Source organism: Anomaloglossus baeobatrachus, chromosome 7, assembly GCF_048569485.1.
Source record: "Anomaloglossus baeobatrachus isolate aAnoBae1 chromosome 7, aAnoBae1.hap1, whole genome shotgun sequence".
Taxonomy (NCBI): Eukaryota; Metazoa; Chordata; class Amphibia; order Anura; family Aromobatidae; genus Anomaloglossus; species Anomaloglossus baeobatrachus.
In genome coordinates this window covers 198,455,461-198,473,103 of record NC_134359.1, presented here as the reverse complement: position 1 = coordinate 198,473,103, position 17,643 = coordinate 198,455,461, and the positions used below count along the sequence as shown (strand labels likewise).

Genomic DNA, 17,643 nt, shown 5'->3' with positions numbered 1-17,643 from the left:
TGGCATGCCTGATGCAATCCTACATCGGATGACGTCTTCTCTTTTATATGCACTTAGACAGCACAGATTTATGAATCCTTCATTGCACTATCTCAGAGATTTGAGAAGGTCAAATATCCACCACCTGGGTTCTAAATGGAAACTAAGCGTTTCAACACGGAAGAAGGAGATTAAACCGACGAGGATGGGATTCGAACCCATGCATGCAGAGCACAATGGATTAGCAGTCCATCGCCTTAACCACTCGGCCACCTCGTCTACATGACAAACCTGAAATCAGGTGATATGATCTGATGAGGATTTTGACCAGTCTATCAGTCTATCTCTCCCTGCTAGAAAAGTTTGATAGCAGTCTTCTTGAACAGTGAAAGGGCAAGAAAACAACAAGAACAAAGATGGAAGTCAAAACCATGCATAAACAGCTCAATCCATAGACTGTATTGTTAATGCATCACCTGAACTTCACAGCCAACTTCTCTGCCCAAAAACGTAGAAACCAGACCATAAGATCTGAAGAGCATTTTGATGAGTCTTTGCTTTTTCACTGAAGATTTTAAGTTGGCCTCTAACGGAGTGGGCCTTATCTCTTCTCCTTCATTGTCTGGTGTCTGGAGTTGGACTAAGGCAATCCTTACCAGTCATAAACCAATGCTCAATCTGGCAAAATAAAACCCACCGTTTTTATTTGGCATGCCTGATGCAATCCTACATCGGATGACGTCTTCTCTTTTATATGCACTTAGACAGCACAGATTTATGAATCCTTCATTGCACTATCTCAGAGATTTGAGAAGGTCAAATATCCACCACCTGGGTTCTAAATGGAAACTAAGCTTTTCAACACGGAAGAAGGAGATTAAACCGACGAGGATGGGATTCGAACCCATGCATGCAGAGCACAATGGATTAGCAGTCCATCGCCTTAACCACTCGGCCACCTCGTCTACATGACAAACCTGAAATCAGGTGATATGATCTGATGAGGATTTTGACCAGTCTATCAGTCTATCTCTCCCTGCTAGAAAAGTTTGATAGCAGTCTTCTTGAACAGTGAAAGGGCAAGAAAACAACAAGAACAAAGATGGAAGTCAAAACCATGCATAAACAGCTCAATCCATAGACTGTATTGTTAATGCATCACCTGAACTTCACAGCCAACTTCTCTGCCCAAAAACGTAGAAACCAGACCATAAGATCTGAAGAGCATTTTGATGAGTCTTTGCTTTTTCACTGAAGATTTTAAGTTGGCCTCTAACGGAGTGGGCCTTATCTCTTCTCCTTCATTGTCTGGTGTCTGGAGTTGGACTAAGGCAATCCTTACCAGTCATAAACCAATGCTCAATCTGGCAAAATAAAACCCACCGTTTTTATTTGGCATGCCTGATGCAATCCTACATCGGATGACGTCTTCTCTTTTATATGCACTTAGACAGCACAGATTTATGAATCCTTCATTGCACTATCTCAGAGATTTGAGAAGGTCAAATATCCACCACCTGGGTTCTAAATGGAAACTAAGCTTTTCAACACGGAAGAAGGAGATTAAACCGACGAGGATGGGATTCGAACCCATGCATGCAGAGCACAATGGATTAGCAGTCCATCGCCTTAACCACTCGGCCACCTCGTCTACATGACAAACCTGAAATCAGGTGATATGATCTGATGAGGATTTTGACCAGTCTATCAGTCTATCTCTCCCTGCTAGAAAAGTTTGATAGCAGTCTTCTTGAACAGTGAAAGGGCAAGAAAACAACAAGAACAAAGATGGAAGTCAAAACCATGCATAAACAGCTCAATCCATAGACTGTATTGTTAATGCATCACCTGAACTTCACAGCCAACTTCTCTGCCCAAAAACGTAGAAACCAGACCATAAGATCTGAAGAGCATTTTGATGAGTCTTTGCTTTTTCACTGAAGATTTTAAGTTGGCCTCTAACGGAGTGGGCCTTATCTCTTCTCCTTCATTGTCTGGTGTCTGGAGTTGGACTAAGGCAATCCTTACCAGTCATAAACCAATGCTCAATCTGGCAAAATAAAACCCACCGTTTTTATTTGGCATGCCTGATGCAATCCTACATCGGATGACGTCTTCTCTTTTATATGCACTTAGACAGCACAGATTTATGAATCCTTCATTGCACTATCTCAGAGATTTGAGAAGGTCAAATATCCACCACCTGGGTTCTAAATGGAAACTAAGCTTTTCAACACGGAAGAAGGAGATTACACCGACGAGGATGGGATTCGAACCCATGCATGCAGAGCACAATGGATTAGCAGTCCATCGCCTTAACCACTCGGCCACCTCGTCTACATGACAAACCTGAAATCAGGTGATATGATCTGATGAGGATTTTGACCAGTCTATCAGTCTATCTCTCCCTGCTAGAAAAGTTTGATAGCAGTCTTCTTGAACAGTGAAAGGGCAAGAAAACAACAAGAACAAAGATGGAAGTCAAAACCATGCATAAACAGCTCAATCCATAGACTGTATTGTTAATGCATCACCTGAACTTCACAGCCAACTTCTCTGCCCAAAAACGTAGAAACCAGACCATAAGATCTGAAGAGCATTTTGATGAGTCTTTGCTTTTTCACTGAAGATTTTAAGTTGGCCTCTAACGGAGTGGGCCTTATCTCTTCTCCTTCATTGTCTGGTGTCTGGAGTTGGACTAAGGCAATCCTTACCAGTCATAAACCAATGCTCAATCTGGCAAAATAAAACCCACCGTTTTTATTTGGCATGCCTGATGCAATCCTACATCGGATGACGTCTTCTCTTTTATATGCACTTAGACAGCACAGATTTATGAATCCTTCATTGCACTATCTCAGAGATTTGAGAAGGTCAAATATCCACCACCTGGGTTCTAAATGGAAACTAAGCTTTTCAACACGGAAGAAGGAGATTAAACCGACGAGGATGGGATTCGAACCCATGCATGCAGAGCACAATGGATTAGCAGTCCATCGCCTTAACCACTCGGCCACCTCGTCTACATGACAAACCTGAAATCAGGTGATATGATCTGATGAGGATTTTGACCAGTCTATCAGTCTATCTCTCCCTGCTAGAAAAGTTTGATAGCAGTCTTCTTGAACAGTGAAAGGGCAAGAAAACAACAAGAACAAAGATGGAAGTCAAAACCATGCATAAACAGCTCAATCCATAGACTGTATTGTTAATGCATCACCTGAACTTCACAGCCAACTTCTCTGCCCAAAAACGTAGAAACCAGACCATAAGATCTGAAGAGCATTTTGATGAGTCTTTGCTTTTTCACTGAAGATTTTAAGTTGGCCTCTAACGGAGTGGGCCTTATCTCTTCTCCTTCATTGTCTGGTGTCTGGAGTTGGACTAAGGCAATCCTTACCAGTCATAAACCAATGCTCAATCTGGCAAAATAAAACCCACCGTTTTTATTTGGCATGCCTGATGCAATCCTACATCGGATGACGTCTTCTCTTTTATATGCACTTAGACAGCACAGATTTATGAATCCTTCATTGCACTATCTCAGAGATTTGAGAAGGTCAAATATCCACCACCTGGGTTCTAAATGGAAACTAAGCGTTTCAACACGGAAGAAGGAGATTAAACCGACGAGGATGGGATTCGAACCCATGCATGCAGAGCACAATGGATTAGCAGTCCATCGCCTTAACCACTCGGCCACCTCGTCTACATGACAAACCTGAAATCAGGTGATATGATCTGATGAGGATTTTGACCAGTCTATCAGTCTATCTCTCCCTGCTAGAAAAGTTTGATAGCAGTCTTCTTGAACAGTGAAAGGGCAAGAAAACAACAAGAACAAAGATGGAAGTCAAAACCATGCATAAACAGCTCAATCCATAGACTGTATTGTTAATGCATCACCTGAACTTCACAGCCAACTTCTCTGCCCAAAAACGTAGAAACCAGACCATAAGATCTGAAGAGCATTTTGATGAGTCTTTGCTTTTTCACTGAAGATTTTAAGTTGGCCTCTAACGGAGTGGGCCTTATCTCTTCTCCTTCATTGTCTGGTGTCTGGAGTTGGACTAAGGCAATCCTTACCAGTCATAAACCAATGCTCAATCTGGCAAAATAAAACCCACCGTTTTTATTTGGCATGCCTGATGCAATCCTACATCGGATGACGTCTTCTCTTTTATATGCACTTAGACAGCACAGATTTATGAATCCTTCATTGCACTATCTCAGAGATTTGAGAAGGTCAAATATCCACCACCTGGGTTCTAAATGGAAACTAAGCTTTTCAACACGGAAGAAGGAGATTAAACCGACGAGGATGGGATTCGAACCCATGCATGCAGAGCACAATGGATTAGCAGTCCATCGCCTTAACCACTCGGCCACCTCGTCTACATGACAAACCTGAAATCAGGTGATATGATCTGATGAGGATTTTGACCAGTCTATCAGTCTATCTCTCCCTGCTAGAAAAGTTTGATAGCAGTCTTCTTGAACAGTGAAAGGGCAAGAAAACAACAAGAACAAAGATGGAAGTCAAAACCATGCATAAACAGCTCAATCCATAGACTGTATTGTTAATGCATCACCTGAACTTCACAGCCAACTTCTCTGCCCAAAAACGTAGAAACCAGACCATAAGATCTGAAGAGCATTTTGATGAGTCTTTGCTTTTTCACTGAAGATTTTAAGTTGGCCTCTAACGGAGTGGGCCTTATCTCTTCTCCTTCATTGTCTGGTGTCTGGAGTTGGACTAAGGCAATCCTTACCAGTCATAAACCAATGCTCAATCTGGCAAAATAAAACCCACCGTTTTTATTTGGCATGCCTGATGCAATCCTACATCGGATGACGTCTTCTCTTTTATATGCACTTAGACAGCACAGATTTATGAATCCTTCATTGCACTATCTCAGAGATTTGAGAAGGTCAAATATCCACCACCTGGGTTCTAAATGGAAACTAAGCTTTTCAACACGGAAGAAGGAGATTAAACCGACGAGGATGGGATTCGAACCCATGCATGCAGAGCACAATGGATTAGCAGTCCATCGCCTTAACCACTCGGCCACCTCGTCTACATGACAAACCTGAAATCAGGTGATATGATCTGATGAGGATTTTGACCAGTCTATCAGTCTATCTCTCCCTGCTAGAAAAGTTTGATAGCAGTCTTCTTGAACAGTGAAAGGGCAAGAAAACAACAAGAACAAAGATGGAAGTCAAAACCATGCATAAACAGCTCAATCCATAGACTGTATTGTTAATGCATCACCTGAACTTCACAGCCAACTTCTCTGCCCAAAAACGTAGAAACCAGACCATAAGATCTGAAGAGCATTTTGATGAGTCTTTGCTTTTTCACTGAAGATTTTAAGTTGGCCTCTAACGGAGTGGGCCTTATCTCTTCTCCTTCATTGTCTGGTGTCTGGAGTTGGACTAAGGCAATCCTTACCAGTCATAAACCAATGCTCAATCTGGCAAAATAAAACCCACCGTTTTTATTTGGCATGCCTGATGCAATCCTACATCGGATGACGTCTTCTCTTTTATATGCACTTAGACAGCACAGATTTATGAATCCTTCATTGCACTATCTCAGAGATTTGAGAAGGTCAAATATCCACCACCTGGGTTCTAAATGGAAACTAAGCTTTTCAACACGGAAGAAGGAGATTACACCGACGAGAATGGGATTCGAACCCATGCATGCAGAGCACAATGGATTAGCAGTCCATCGCCTTAACCACTCGGCCACCTCGTCTACATGACAAACCTGAAATCAGGTGATATGATCTGATGAGGATTTTGACCAGTCTATCAGTCTATCTCTCCCTGCTAGAAAAGTTTGATAGCAGTCTTCTTGAACAGTGAAAGGGCAAGAAAACAACAAGAACAAAGATGGAAGTCAAAACCATGCATAAACAGCTCAATCCATAGACTGTATTGTTAATGCATCACCTGAACTTCACAGCCAACTTCTCTGCCCAAAAACGTAGAAACCAGACCATAAGATCTGAAGAGCATTTTGATGAGTCTTTGCTTTTTCACTGAAGATTTTAAGTTGGCCTCTAACGGAGTGGGCCTTATCTCTTCTCCTTCATTGTCTGGTGTCTGGAGTTGGACTAAGGCAATCCTTACCAGTCATAAACCAATGCTCAATCTGGCAAAATAAAACCCACCGTTTTTATTTGGCATGCCTGATGCAATCCTACATCGGATGACGTCTTCTCTTTTATATGCACTTAGACAGCACAGATTTATGAATCCTTCATTGCACTATCTCAGAGATTTGAGAAGGTCAAATATCCACCACCTGGGTTCTAAATGGAAACTAAGCTTTTCAACACGGAAGAAGGAGATTAAACCGACGAGGATGGGATTCGAACCCATGCATGCAGAGCACAATGGATTAGCAGTCCATCGCCTTAACCACTCGGCCACCTCGTCTACATGACAAACCTGAAATCAGGTGATATGATCTGATGAGGATTTTGACCAGTCTATCAGTCTATCTCTCCCTGCTAGAAAAGTTTGATAGCAGTCTTCTTGAACAGTGAAAGGGCAAGAAAACAACAAGAACAAAGATGGAAGTCAAAACCATGCATAAACAGCTCAATCCATAGACTGTATTGTTAATGCATCACCTGAACTTCACAGCCAACTTCTCTGCCCAAAAACGTAGAAACCAGACCATAAGATCTGAAGAGCATTTTGATGAGTCTTTGCTTTTTCACTGAAGATTTTAAGTTGGCCTCTAACGGAGTGGGCCTTATCTCTTCTCCTTCATTGTCTGGTGTCTGGAGTTGGACTAAGGCAATCCTTACCAGTCATAAACCAATGCTCAATCTGGCAAAATAAAACCCACCGTTTTTATTTGGCATGCCTGATGCAATCCTACATCGGATGACGTCTTCTCTTTTATATGCACTTAGACAGCACAGATTTATGAATCCTTCATTGCACTATCTCAGAGATTTGAGAAGGTCAAATATCCACCACCTGGGTTCTAAATGGAAACTAAGCGTTTCAACACGGAAGAAGGAGATTAAACCGACGAGGATGGGATTCGAACCCATGCATGCAGAGCACAATGGATTAGCAGTCCATCGCCTTAACCACTCGGCCACCTCGTCTACATGACAAACCTGAAATCAGGTGATATGATCTGATGAGGATTTTGACCAGTCTATCAGTCTATCTCTCCCTGCTAGAAAAGTTTGATAGCAGTCTTCTTGAACAGTGAAAGGGCAAGAAAACAACAAGAACAAAGATGGAAGTCAAAACCATGCATAAACAGCTCAATCCATAGACTGTATTGTTAATGCATCACCTGAACTTCACAGCCAACTTCTCTGCCCAAAAACGTAGAAACCAGACCATAAGATCTGAAGAGCATTTTGATGAGTCTTTGCTTTTTCACTGAAGATTTTAAGTTGGCCTCTAACGGAGTGGGCCTTATCTCTTCTCCTTCATTGTCTGGTGTCTGGAGTTGGACTAAGGCAATCCTTACCAGTCATAAACCAATGCTCAATCTGGCAAAATAAAACCCACCGTTTTTATTTGGCATGCCTGATGCAATCCTACATCGGATGACGTCTTCTCTTTTATATGCACTTAGACAGCACAGATTTATGAATCCTTCATTGCACTATCTCAGAGATTTGAGAAGGTCAAATATCCACCACCTGGGTTCTAAATGGAAACTAAGCTTTTCAACACGGAAGAAGGAGATTAAACCGACGAGGATGGGATTCGAACCCATGCATGCAGAGCACAATGGATTAGCAGTCCATCGCCTTAACCACTCGGCCACCTCGTCTACATGACAAACCTGAAATCAGGTGATATGATCTGATGAGGATTTTGACCAGTCTATCAGTCTATCTCTCCCTGCTAGAAAAGTTTGATAGCAGTCTTCTTGAACAGTGAAAGGGCAAGAAAACAACAAGAACAAAGATGGAAGTCAAAACCATGCATAAACAGCTCAATCCATAGACTGTATTGTTAATGCATCACCTGAACTTCACAGCCAACTTCTCTGCCCAAAAACGTAGAAACCAGACCATAAGATCTGAAGAGCATTTTGATGAGTCTTTGCTTTTTCACTGAAGATTTTAAGTTGGCCTCTAACGGAGTGGGCCTTATCTCTTCTCCTTCATTGTCTGGTGTCTGGAGTTGGACTAAGGCAATCCTTACCAGTCATAAACCAATGCTCAATCTGGCAAAATAAAACCCACCGTTTTTATTTGGCATGCCTGATGCAATCCTACATCGGATGACGTCTTCTCTTTTATATGCACTTAGACAGCACAGATTTATGAATCCTTCATTGCACTATCTCAGAGATTTGAGAAGGTCAAATATCCACCACCTGGGTTCTAAATGGAAACTAAGCGTTTCAACACGGAAGAAGGAGATTAAACCGACGAGGATGGGATTCGAACCCATGCATGCAGAGCACAATGGATTAGCAGTCCATCGCCTTAACCACTCGGCCACCTCGTCTACATGACAAACCTGAAATCAGGTGATATGATCTGATGAGGATTTTGACCAGTCTATCAGTCTATCTCTCCCTGCTAGAAAAGTTTGATAGCAGTCTTCTTGAACAGTGAAAGGGCAAGAAAACAACAAGAACAAAGATGGAAGTCAAAACCATGCATAAACAGCTCAATCCATAGACTGTATTGTTAATGCATCACCTGAACTTCACAGCCAACTTCTCTGCCCAAAAACGTAGAAACCAGACCATAAGATCTGAAGAGCATTTTGATGAGTCTTTGCTTTTTCACTGAAGATTTTAAGTTGGCCTCTAACGGAGTGGGCCTTATCTCTTCTCCTTCATTGTCTGGTGTCTGGAGTTGGACTAAGGCAATCCTTACCAGTCATAAACCAATGCTCAATCTGGCAAAATAAAACCCACCGTTTTTATTTGGCATGCCTGATGCAATCCTACATCGGATGACGTCTTCTCTTTTATATGCACTTAGACAGCACAGATTTATGAATCCTTCATTGCACTATCTCAGAGATTTGAGAAGGTCAAATATCCACCACCTGGGTTCTAAATGGAAACTAAGCTTTTCAACACGGAAGAAGGAGATTAAACCGACGAGGATGGGATTCGAACCCATGCATGCAGAGCACAATGGATTAGCAGTCCATCGCCTTAACCACTCGGCCACCTCGTCTACATGACAAACCTGAAATCAGGTGATATGATCTGATGAGGATTTTGACCAGTCTATCAGTCTATCTCTCCCTGCTAGAAAAGTTTGATAGCAGTCTTCTTGAACAGTGAAAGGGCAAGAAAACAACAAGAACAAAGATGGAAGTCAAAACCATGCATAAACAGCTCAATCCATAGACTGTATTGTTAATGCATCACCTGAACTTCACAGCCAACTTCTCTGCCCAAAAACGTAGAAACCAGACCATAAGATCTGAAGAGCATTTTGATGAGTCTTTGCTTTTTCACTGAAGATTTTAAGTTGGCCTCTAACGGAGTGGGCCTTATCTCTTCTCCTTCATTGTCTGGTGTCTGGAGTTGGACTAAGGCAATCCTTACCAGTCATAAACCAATGCTCAATCTGGCAAAATAAAACCCACCGTTTTTATTTGGCATGCCTGATGCAATCCTACATCGGATGACGTCTTCTCTTTTATATGCACTTAGACAGCACAGATTTATGAATCCTTCATTGCACTATCTCAGAGATTTGAGAAGGTCAAATATCCACCACCTGGGTTCTAAATGGAAACTAAGCTTTTCAACACGGAAGAAGGAGATTAAACCGACGAGGATGGGATTCGAACCCATGCATGCAGAGCACAATGGATTAGCAGTCCATCGCCTTAACCACTCGGCCACCTTGTCTACATGACAAACCTGAAATCAGGTGATATGATCTGATGAGGATTTTGACCAGTCTATCAGTCTATCTCTCCCTGCTAGAAAAGTTTGATAGCAGTCTTCTTGAACAGTGAAAGGGCAAGAAAACAACAAGAACAAAGATGGAAGTCAAAACCATGCATAAACAGCTCAATCCATAGACTGTATTGTTAATGCATCACCTGAACTTCACAGCCAACTTCTCTGCCCAAAAACGTAGAAACCAGACCATAAGATCTGAAGAGCATTTTGATGAGTCTTTGCTTTTTCACTGAAGATTTTAAGTTGGCCTCTAACGGAGTGGGCCTTATCTCTTCTCCTTCATTGTCTGGTGTCTGGAGTTGGACTAAGGCAATCCTTACCAGTCATAAACCAATGCTCAATCTGGCAAAAGAAAACCCACCGTTTTTATTTGGCATGCCTGATGCAATCCTACATCGGATGACGTCTTCTCTTTTATATGCACTTAGACAGCACAGATTTATGAATCCTTCATTGCACTATCTCAGAGATTTGAGAAGGTCAAATATCCACCACCTGGGTTCTAAATGGAAACTAAGCTTTTCAACACGGAAGAAGGAGATTAAACCGACGAGGATGGGATTCGAACCCATGCATGCAGAGCACAATGGATTAGCAGTCCATCGCCTTAACCACTCGGCCACCTCGTCTACATCACAAACCTGAAATCAGGTGATATGATCTGATGAGGATTTTGACCAGTCTGTGCAATTGAGCTAAAGATTGTGTATCGGCCTCTGGCAAAATGGACCTTATCACATCTCCTACACTGGATAATGTCAAGAGTTAGACTAGCTCAAACCATATCAGAAATGAGCTAATGCTCAGGGTTTTTAATAACAGTATTTTTACTAAAGATTGAATGTCGTGTCTGTATTGAAGCCCTGAAAATTGGTTTATCCCAGATAGCATTTGCATTAGTTTGTCTCTAGACATCAGATGACACTGAAGATCAAATAAGGCCACTCTACCAGAAGCTGCTTTACTATCGGTCAGTAGGAAAAGAGGTGCTGTGGCTTAGTTGGTTAAAGTGCCTATCTAGTAAACAGGAGATCCTGAGTTCGAATCTCAGCAGTGCCTTCTTTTCATAGTCCCGATATAGAAGTTTCGATTTTTAAAGGGCACCTTTCATAGTGAGAGACTAATGTCAAATTTGTCTTTCTCACATCTCTGAGATAGTTGAATGAAGGAATTATAAATATGTGCTGTCTAAGTGCTCAGAAGGAAGAAGATGTCATGCGATGTAGGATGGCACCAAGCATGCCAAATAAAAACAGTGGTTTTCTTTTGCCAGATTGAAATGCTTCCATGCGCATCTCTCCCTGCTAGAAAAGTTTGATAGCAGTCTTCTTGAACAGTGAAAGGGCAAGAAAACAACAAGAACAAAGATGGAAGTCAAAACCATGCATAAACAGCTCAATCCATAGACTGTATTGTTAATGCATCACCTGAACTTCACAGCCAACTTCTCTGCCCAAAAACGTAGAAACCAGACCATAAGATCTGAAGAGCATTTTGATGAGTCTTTGCTTTTTCACTGAAGATTTTAAGTTGGCCTCTAACGGAGTGGGCCTTATCTCTTCTCCTTCATTGTCTGGTGTCTGGAGTTGGACTAAGGCAATCCTTACCAGTCACAAACCAATGCTCAATCTGGCAAAATAAAACCCACCGTTTTTATTTGGCATGCCTGATGCAATCCTACATCGGATGACGTCTTCTCTTTTATATGCACTTAGACAGCACAGGTTTATGAATCCTTCATTGCACTATCTCAGAGATTTGAGAAGGTCAAATATCCACCACCTGGGTTCTAAATGGAAACTAAGCTTTTCAACACGGAAGAAGGAGATTAAACCGACGAGGATGGGATTCGAACCCATGCATGCAGAGCACAATGGATTAGCAGTCCATCGCCTTAACCACTCGGCCACCTCGTCTACATCACAAACCTCAAATCAGGTGATATGATCTGATGAGGATTTTGACCAGTCTGTGCAATTGAGCTAAAGATTGTGTATCGGCCTCTGGCAAAATGGACCTTATCACATCTCCTACACTGGATAATGTCAAGAGTTAGACTAGCTCAAACCATATCAGAAATGAGCTAATGCTCAGGGTTTTTAATAACAGTATTTTTACTAAAGATTGAATGTCGTGTCTGTATTGAAGCCCTGAAAATTGGTTTATCCCAGATAGCATTTGCATTAGTTTGTCTCTAGACATCAGATGACACTGAAGATCAAATAAGGCCACTCTACCAGAAGCTGCTTTACTATCGGTCAGTAGGAAAAGAGGTGCTGTGGCTTAGTTGGTTAAAGTGCCTGTCTAGTAAACAGTAGATCCTGAGTTCGAATCTCAGCAGTGCCTTCTTTTCATAGTCCCGATATAGAAGTTTCGATTTTTAAAGGGCACCTTTCATAGTGAGAGACTAATGTCAAATTTGTCTTTCTCACATCTCTGAGATAGTTGAATGAAGGAATTATAAATATGTGCTGTCTAAGTGCTCAGAAGGAAGAAGATGTCATGCGATGTAGGATGGCACCAAGCATGCCAAATAAAAACAGTGGTTTTCTTTTGCCAGATTGAAATGCTTCCATGCGCATCTCTCCCTGCTAGAAAAGTTTGATAGCAGTCTTCTTGAACAGTGAAAGGGCAAGAAAACAACAAGAACAAAGATGGAAGTCAAAACCATGCATAAACAGCTCAATCCATAGACTGTATTGTTAATGCATCACCTGAACTTCACAGCCAACTTCTCTGCCCAAAAACGTAGAAACCAGACCATAAGATCTGAAGAGCATTTTGATGAGTCTTTGCTTTTTCACTGAAGATTTTAAGTTGGCCTCTAACGGAGTGGGCCTTATCTCTTCTCCTTCATTGTCTGGTGTCTGGAGTTGGACTAAGGCAATCCTTACCAGTCACAAACCAATGCTCAATCTGGCAAAATAAAACCCACCGTTTTTATTTGGCATGCCTGATGCAATCCTACATCGGATGACGTCTTCTCTTTTATATGCACTTAGACAGCACAGATTTATGAATCCTTCATTGCACTATCTCAGAGATTTGAGAAGGTCAAATATCCACCACCTGGGTTCTAAATGGAAACTAAGCTTTTCAACACGGAAGAAGGAGATTAAACCGACGAGGATGGGATTCGAACCCATGCATGCAGAGCACAATGGATTAGCAGTCCATCGCCTTAACCACTCGGCCACCTCGTCTACATCACAAACCTCAAATCAGGTGATATGATCTGATGAGGATTTTGACCAGTCTGTGCAATTGAGCTAAAGATTGTGTATCGGCCTCTGGCAAAATGGACCTTATCACATCTCCTACACTGGATAATGTCAAGAGTTAGACTAGCTCAAACCATATCAGAAATGAGCTAATGCTCAGGGTTTTTAATAACAGTATTTTTACTAAAGATTGAATGTCGTGTCTGTATTGAAGCCCTGAAAATTGGTTTATCCCAGATAGCATTTGCATTAGTTTGTCTCTAGACATCAGATGACACTGAAGATCAAATAAGGCCACTCTACCAGAAGCTGCTTTACTATCGGTCAGTAGGAAAAGAGGTGCTGTGGCTTAGTTGGTTAAAGTGCCTATCTAGTAAACAGGAGATCCTGAGTTCGAATCTCAGCAGTGCCTTCTTTTCATAGTCCCGATATAGAAGTTTCGATTTTTAAAGGGCACCTTTCATAGTGAGAGACTAATGTCAAATTTGTCTTTCTCACATCTCTGAGATAGTTGAATGAAGGAATTATAAATATGTGCTGTCTAAGTGCTCAGAAGGAAGAAGATGTCATGCGATGTAGGATGGCACCAAGCATGCCAAATAAAAACAGTGGTTTTCTTTTGCCAGATTGAAATGCTTCCATGCGCATCTCTCCCTGCTAGAAAAGTTTGATAGCAGTCTTCTTGAACAGTGAAAGGGCAAGAAAACAACAAGAACAAAGATGGAAGTCAAAACCATGCATAAACAGCTCAATCCATAGACTGTATTGTTAATGCATCACCTGAACTTCACAGCCAACTTCTCTGCCCAAAAACGTAGAAACCAGACCATAAGATCTGAAGAGCATTTTGATGAGTCTTTGCTTTTTCACTGAAGATTTTAAGTTGGCCTCTAACGGAGTGGGCCTTATCTCTTCTCCTTCATTGTCTGGTGTCTGGAGTTGGACTAAGGCAATCCTTACCAGTCACAAACCAATGCTCAATCTGGCAAAATAAAACCCACCGTTTTTATTTGGCATGCCTGATGCAATCCTACATCGGATGACGTCTTCTCTTTTATATGCACTTAGACAGCACAGGTTTATGAATCCTTCATTGCACTATCTCAGAGATTTGAGAAGGTCAAATATCCACCACCTGGGTTCTAAATGGAAACTAAGCTTTTCAACACGGAAGAAGGAGATTAAACCGACGAGGATGGGATTCGAACCCATGCATGCAGAGCACAATGGATTAGCAGTCCATCGCCTTAACCACTCGGCCACCTCGTCTACATCACAAACCTCAAATCAGGTGATATGATCTGATGAGGATTTTGACCAGTCTGTGCAATTGAGCTAAAGATTGTGTATCGGCCTCTGGCAAAATGGACCTTATCACATCTCCTACACTGGATAATGTCAAGAGTTAGACTAGCTCAAACCATATCAGAAATGAGCTAATGCTCAGGGTTTTTAATAACAGTATTTTTACTAAAGATTGAATGTCGTGTCTGTATTGAAGCCCTGAAAATTGGTTTATCCCAGATAGCATTTGCATTAGTTTGTCTCTAGACATCAGATGACACTGAAGATCAAATAAGGCCACTCTACCAGAAGCTGCTTTACTATCGGTCAGTAGGAAAAGAGGTGCTGTGGCTTAGTTGGTTAAAGTGCCTGTCTAGTAAACAGTAGATCCTGAGTTCGAATCTCAGCAGTGCCTTCTTTTCATAGTCCCGATATAGAAGTTTCGATTTTTAAAGGGCACCTTTCATAGTGAGAGACTAATGTCAAATTTGTCTTTCTCACATCTCTGAGATAGTTGAATGAAGGAATTATAAATATGTGCTGTCTAAGTGCTCAGAAGGAAGAAGATGTCATGCGATGTAGGATGGCACCAAGCATGCCAAATAAAAACAGTGGTTTTCTTTTGCCAGATTGAAATGCTTCCATGCGCATCTCTCCCTGCTAGAAAAGTTTGATAGCAGTCTTCTTGAACAGTGAAAGGGCAAGAAAACAACAAGAACAAAGATGGAAGTCAAAACCATGCATAAACAGCTCAATCCATAGACTGTATTGTTAATGCATCACCTGAACTTCACAGCCAACTTCTCTGCCCAAAAACGTAGAAACCAGACCATAAGATCTGAAGAGCATTTTGATGAGTCTTTGCTTTTTCACTGAAGATTTTAAGTTGGCCTCTAACGGAGTGGGCCTTATCTCTTCTCCTTCATTGTCTGGTGTCTGGAGTTGGACTAAGGCAATCCTTACCAGTCACAAACCAATGCTCAATCTGGCAAAATAAAACCCACCGTTTTTATTTGGCATGCCTGATGCAATCCTACATCGGATGACGTCTTCTCTTTTATATGCACTTAGACAGCACAGATTTATGAATCCTTCATTGCACTATCTCAGAGATTTGAGAAGGTCAAATATCCACCACCTGGGTTCTAAATGGAAACTAAGCTTTTCAACACGGAAGAAGGAGATTAAACCGACGAGGATGGGATTCGAACCCATGCATGCAGAGCACAATGGATTAGCAGTCCATCGCCTTAACCACTCGGCCACCTCGTCTACATCACAAACCTCAAATCAGGTGATATGATCTGATGAGGATTTTGACCAGTCTGTGCAATTGAGCTAAAGATTGTGTATCGGCCTCTGGCAAAATGGACCTTATCACATCTCCTACACTGGATAATGTCAAGAGTTAGACTAGCTCAAACCATATCAGAAATGAGCTAATGCTCAGGGTTTTTAATAACAGTATTTTTACTAAAGATTGAATGTCGTGTCTGTATTGAAGCCCTGAAAATTGGTTTATCCCAGATAGCATTTGCATTAGTTTGTCTCTAGACATCAGATGACACTGAAGATCAAATAAGGCCACTCTACCAGAAGCTGCTTTACTATCGGTCAGTAGGAAAAGAGGTGCTGTGGCTTAGTTGGTTAAAGTGCCTATCTAGTAAACAGGAGATCCTGAGTTCGAATCTCAGCAGTGCCTTCTTTTCATAGTCCCGATATAGAAGTTTCGATTTTTAAAGGGCACCTTTCATAGTGAGAGACTAATGTCAAATTTGTCTTTCTCACATCTCTGAGATAGTTGAATGAAGGAATTATAAATATGTGCTGTCTAAGTGCTCAGAAGGAAGAAGATGTCATGCGATGTAGGATGGCACCAAGCATGCCAAATAAAAACAGTGGTTTTCTTTTGCCAGATTGAAATGCTTCCATGCGCATCTCTCCCTGCTAGAAAAGTTTGATAGCAGTCTTCTTGAACAGTGAAAGGGCAAGAAAACAACAAGAACAAAGATGGAAGTCAAAACCATGCATAAACAGCTCAATCCATAGACTGTATTGTTAATGCATCACCTGAACTTCACAGCCAACTTCTCTGCCCAAAAACGTAGAAACCAGACCATAAGATCTGAAGAGCATTTTGATGAGTCTTTGCTTTTTCACTGAAGATTTTAAGTTGGCCTCTAACGGAGTGGGCCTTATCTCTTCTCCTTCATTGTCTGGTGTCTGGAGTTGGACTAAGGCAATCCTTACCAGTCACAAACCAATGCTCAATCTGGCAAAATAAAACCCACCGTTTTTATTTGGCATGCCTGATGCAATCCTACATCGGATGACGTCTTCTCTTTTATATGCACTTAGACAGCACAGGTTTATGAATCCTTCATTGCACTATCTCAGAGATTTGAGAAGGTCAAATATCCACCACCTGGGTTCTAAATGGAAACTAAGCTTTTCAACACGGAAGAAGGAGATTAAACCGACGAGGATGGGATTCGAACCCATGCATGCAGAGCACAATGGATTAGCAGTCCATCGCCTTAACCACTCGGCCACCTCGTCTACATCACAAACCTCAAATCAGGTGATATGATCTGATGAGGATTTTGACCAGTCTGTGCAATTGAGCTAAAGATTGTGTATCGGCCTCTGGCAAAATGGACCTTATCACATCTCCTACACTGGATAATGTCAAGAGTTAGACTAGCTCAAACCATATCAGAAATGAGCTAATGCTCAGGGTTTTTAATAACAGTATTTTTACTAAAGATTGAATGTCGTGTCTGTATTGAAGCCCTGAAAATTGGTTTATCCCAGATAGCATTTGCATTAGTTTGTCTCTAGACATCAGATGACACTGAAGATCAAATAAGGCCACTCTACCAGAAGCTGCTTTACTATCGGTCAGTAGGAAAAGAGGTGCTGTGGCTTAGTTGGTTAAAGTGCCTGTCTAGTAAACAGTAGATCCTGAGTTCGGATCTCAGCAGTGCCTTCTTTTCATAGTCCCGATATAGAAGTTTCGATTTTTAAAGGGCACCTTTCATAGTGAGAGACTAATGTCAAATTTGTCTTTCTCACATCTCTGAGATAGTTGAATGAAGGAATTATAAATATGTGCTGTCTAAGTGCTCAGAAGGAAGAAGATGTCATGCGATGTAGGATGGCACCAAGCATGCCAAATAAAAACAGTGGTTTTCTTTTGCCAGATTGAAATGCTTCCAT

The 17,643-nt window shown here is 41.6% G+C and overlaps 19 non-coding genes across 19 annotated transcripts; all 19 read right to left on the bottom strand.

Annotated features, from left to right (window-relative positions):
* Positions 1-176: 176 nt before the first annotated feature.
* On the bottom strand, positions 177-258 carry TRNAS-GCU (transfer RNA serine (anticodon GCU)). The gene has a single exon. It is a non-coding gene; the product is annotated as a tRNA-Ser (tRNA).
* Positions 259-862: 604 nt separating this feature from the next.
* Positions 863-944, bottom strand: TRNAS-GCU (transfer RNA serine (anticodon GCU)). The gene has a single exon. It is a non-coding gene; the product is annotated as a tRNA-Ser (tRNA).
* Positions 945-1,548: 604 nt separating this feature from the next.
* TRNAS-GCU (transfer RNA serine (anticodon GCU)) lies at positions 1,549-1,630 on the bottom strand. The gene has a single exon. It is a non-coding gene; the product is annotated as a tRNA-Ser (tRNA).
* Positions 1,631-2,234: 604 nt separating this feature from the next.
* TRNAS-GCU (transfer RNA serine (anticodon GCU)) lies at positions 2,235-2,316 on the bottom strand. The gene has a single exon. It is a non-coding gene; the product is annotated as a tRNA-Ser (tRNA).
* A 604-nt stretch (positions 2,317-2,920) lies between these two features.
* TRNAS-GCU (transfer RNA serine (anticodon GCU)) lies at positions 2,921-3,002 on the bottom strand. The gene has a single exon. It is a non-coding gene; the product is annotated as a tRNA-Ser (tRNA).
* Positions 3,003-3,606: 604 nt separating this feature from the next.
* Positions 3,607-3,688, bottom strand: TRNAS-GCU (transfer RNA serine (anticodon GCU)). The gene has a single exon. It is a non-coding gene; the product is annotated as a tRNA-Ser (tRNA).
* A 604-nt stretch (positions 3,689-4,292) lies between these two features.
* TRNAS-GCU (transfer RNA serine (anticodon GCU)) lies at positions 4,293-4,374 on the bottom strand. Its single transcript has one exon. It is a non-coding gene; the product is annotated as a tRNA-Ser (tRNA).
* Positions 4,375-4,978: 604 nt separating this feature from the next.
* TRNAS-GCU (transfer RNA serine (anticodon GCU)) lies at positions 4,979-5,060 on the bottom strand. Its single transcript has one exon. It is a non-coding gene; the product is annotated as a tRNA-Ser (tRNA).
* Positions 5,061-6,350: 1,290 nt separating this feature from the next.
* Positions 6,351-6,432, bottom strand: TRNAS-GCU (transfer RNA serine (anticodon GCU)). The gene has a single exon. It is a non-coding gene; the product is annotated as a tRNA-Ser (tRNA).
* Positions 6,433-7,036: 604 nt separating this feature from the next.
* TRNAS-GCU (transfer RNA serine (anticodon GCU)) lies at positions 7,037-7,118 on the bottom strand. The gene has a single exon. It is a non-coding gene; the product is annotated as a tRNA-Ser (tRNA).
* A 604-nt stretch (positions 7,119-7,722) lies between these two features.
* TRNAS-GCU (transfer RNA serine (anticodon GCU)) lies at positions 7,723-7,804 on the bottom strand. The gene has a single exon. It is a non-coding gene; the product is annotated as a tRNA-Ser (tRNA).
* A 604-nt stretch (positions 7,805-8,408) lies between these two features.
* TRNAS-GCU (transfer RNA serine (anticodon GCU)) lies at positions 8,409-8,490 on the bottom strand. Its single transcript has one exon. It is a non-coding gene; the product is annotated as a tRNA-Ser (tRNA).
* A 604-nt stretch (positions 8,491-9,094) lies between these two features.
* TRNAS-GCU (transfer RNA serine (anticodon GCU)) lies at positions 9,095-9,176 on the bottom strand. Its single transcript has one exon. It is a non-coding gene; the product is annotated as a tRNA-Ser (tRNA).
* Positions 9,177-10,466: 1,290 nt separating this feature from the next.
* On the bottom strand, positions 10,467-10,548 carry TRNAS-GCU (transfer RNA serine (anticodon GCU)). Its single transcript has one exon. It is a non-coding gene; the product is annotated as a tRNA-Ser (tRNA).
* A 1,205-nt stretch (positions 10,549-11,753) lies between these two features.
* Positions 11,754-11,835, bottom strand: TRNAS-GCU (transfer RNA serine (anticodon GCU)). Its single transcript has one exon. It is a non-coding gene; the product is annotated as a tRNA-Ser (tRNA).
* Positions 11,836-13,040: 1,205 nt separating this feature from the next.
* On the bottom strand, positions 13,041-13,122 carry TRNAS-GCU (transfer RNA serine (anticodon GCU)). The gene has a single exon. It is a non-coding gene; the product is annotated as a tRNA-Ser (tRNA).
* Positions 13,123-14,327: 1,205 nt separating this feature from the next.
* Positions 14,328-14,409, bottom strand: TRNAS-GCU (transfer RNA serine (anticodon GCU)). Its single transcript has one exon. It is a non-coding gene; the product is annotated as a tRNA-Ser (tRNA).
* Positions 14,410-15,614: 1,205 nt separating this feature from the next.
* On the bottom strand, positions 15,615-15,696 carry TRNAS-GCU (transfer RNA serine (anticodon GCU)). The gene has a single exon. It is a non-coding gene; the product is annotated as a tRNA-Ser (tRNA).
* Positions 15,697-16,901: 1,205 nt separating this feature from the next.
* Positions 16,902-16,983, bottom strand: TRNAS-GCU (transfer RNA serine (anticodon GCU)). The gene has a single exon. It is a non-coding gene; the product is annotated as a tRNA-Ser (tRNA).
* Between the last annotated feature and the right edge of the window lie 660 nt (positions 16,984-17,643).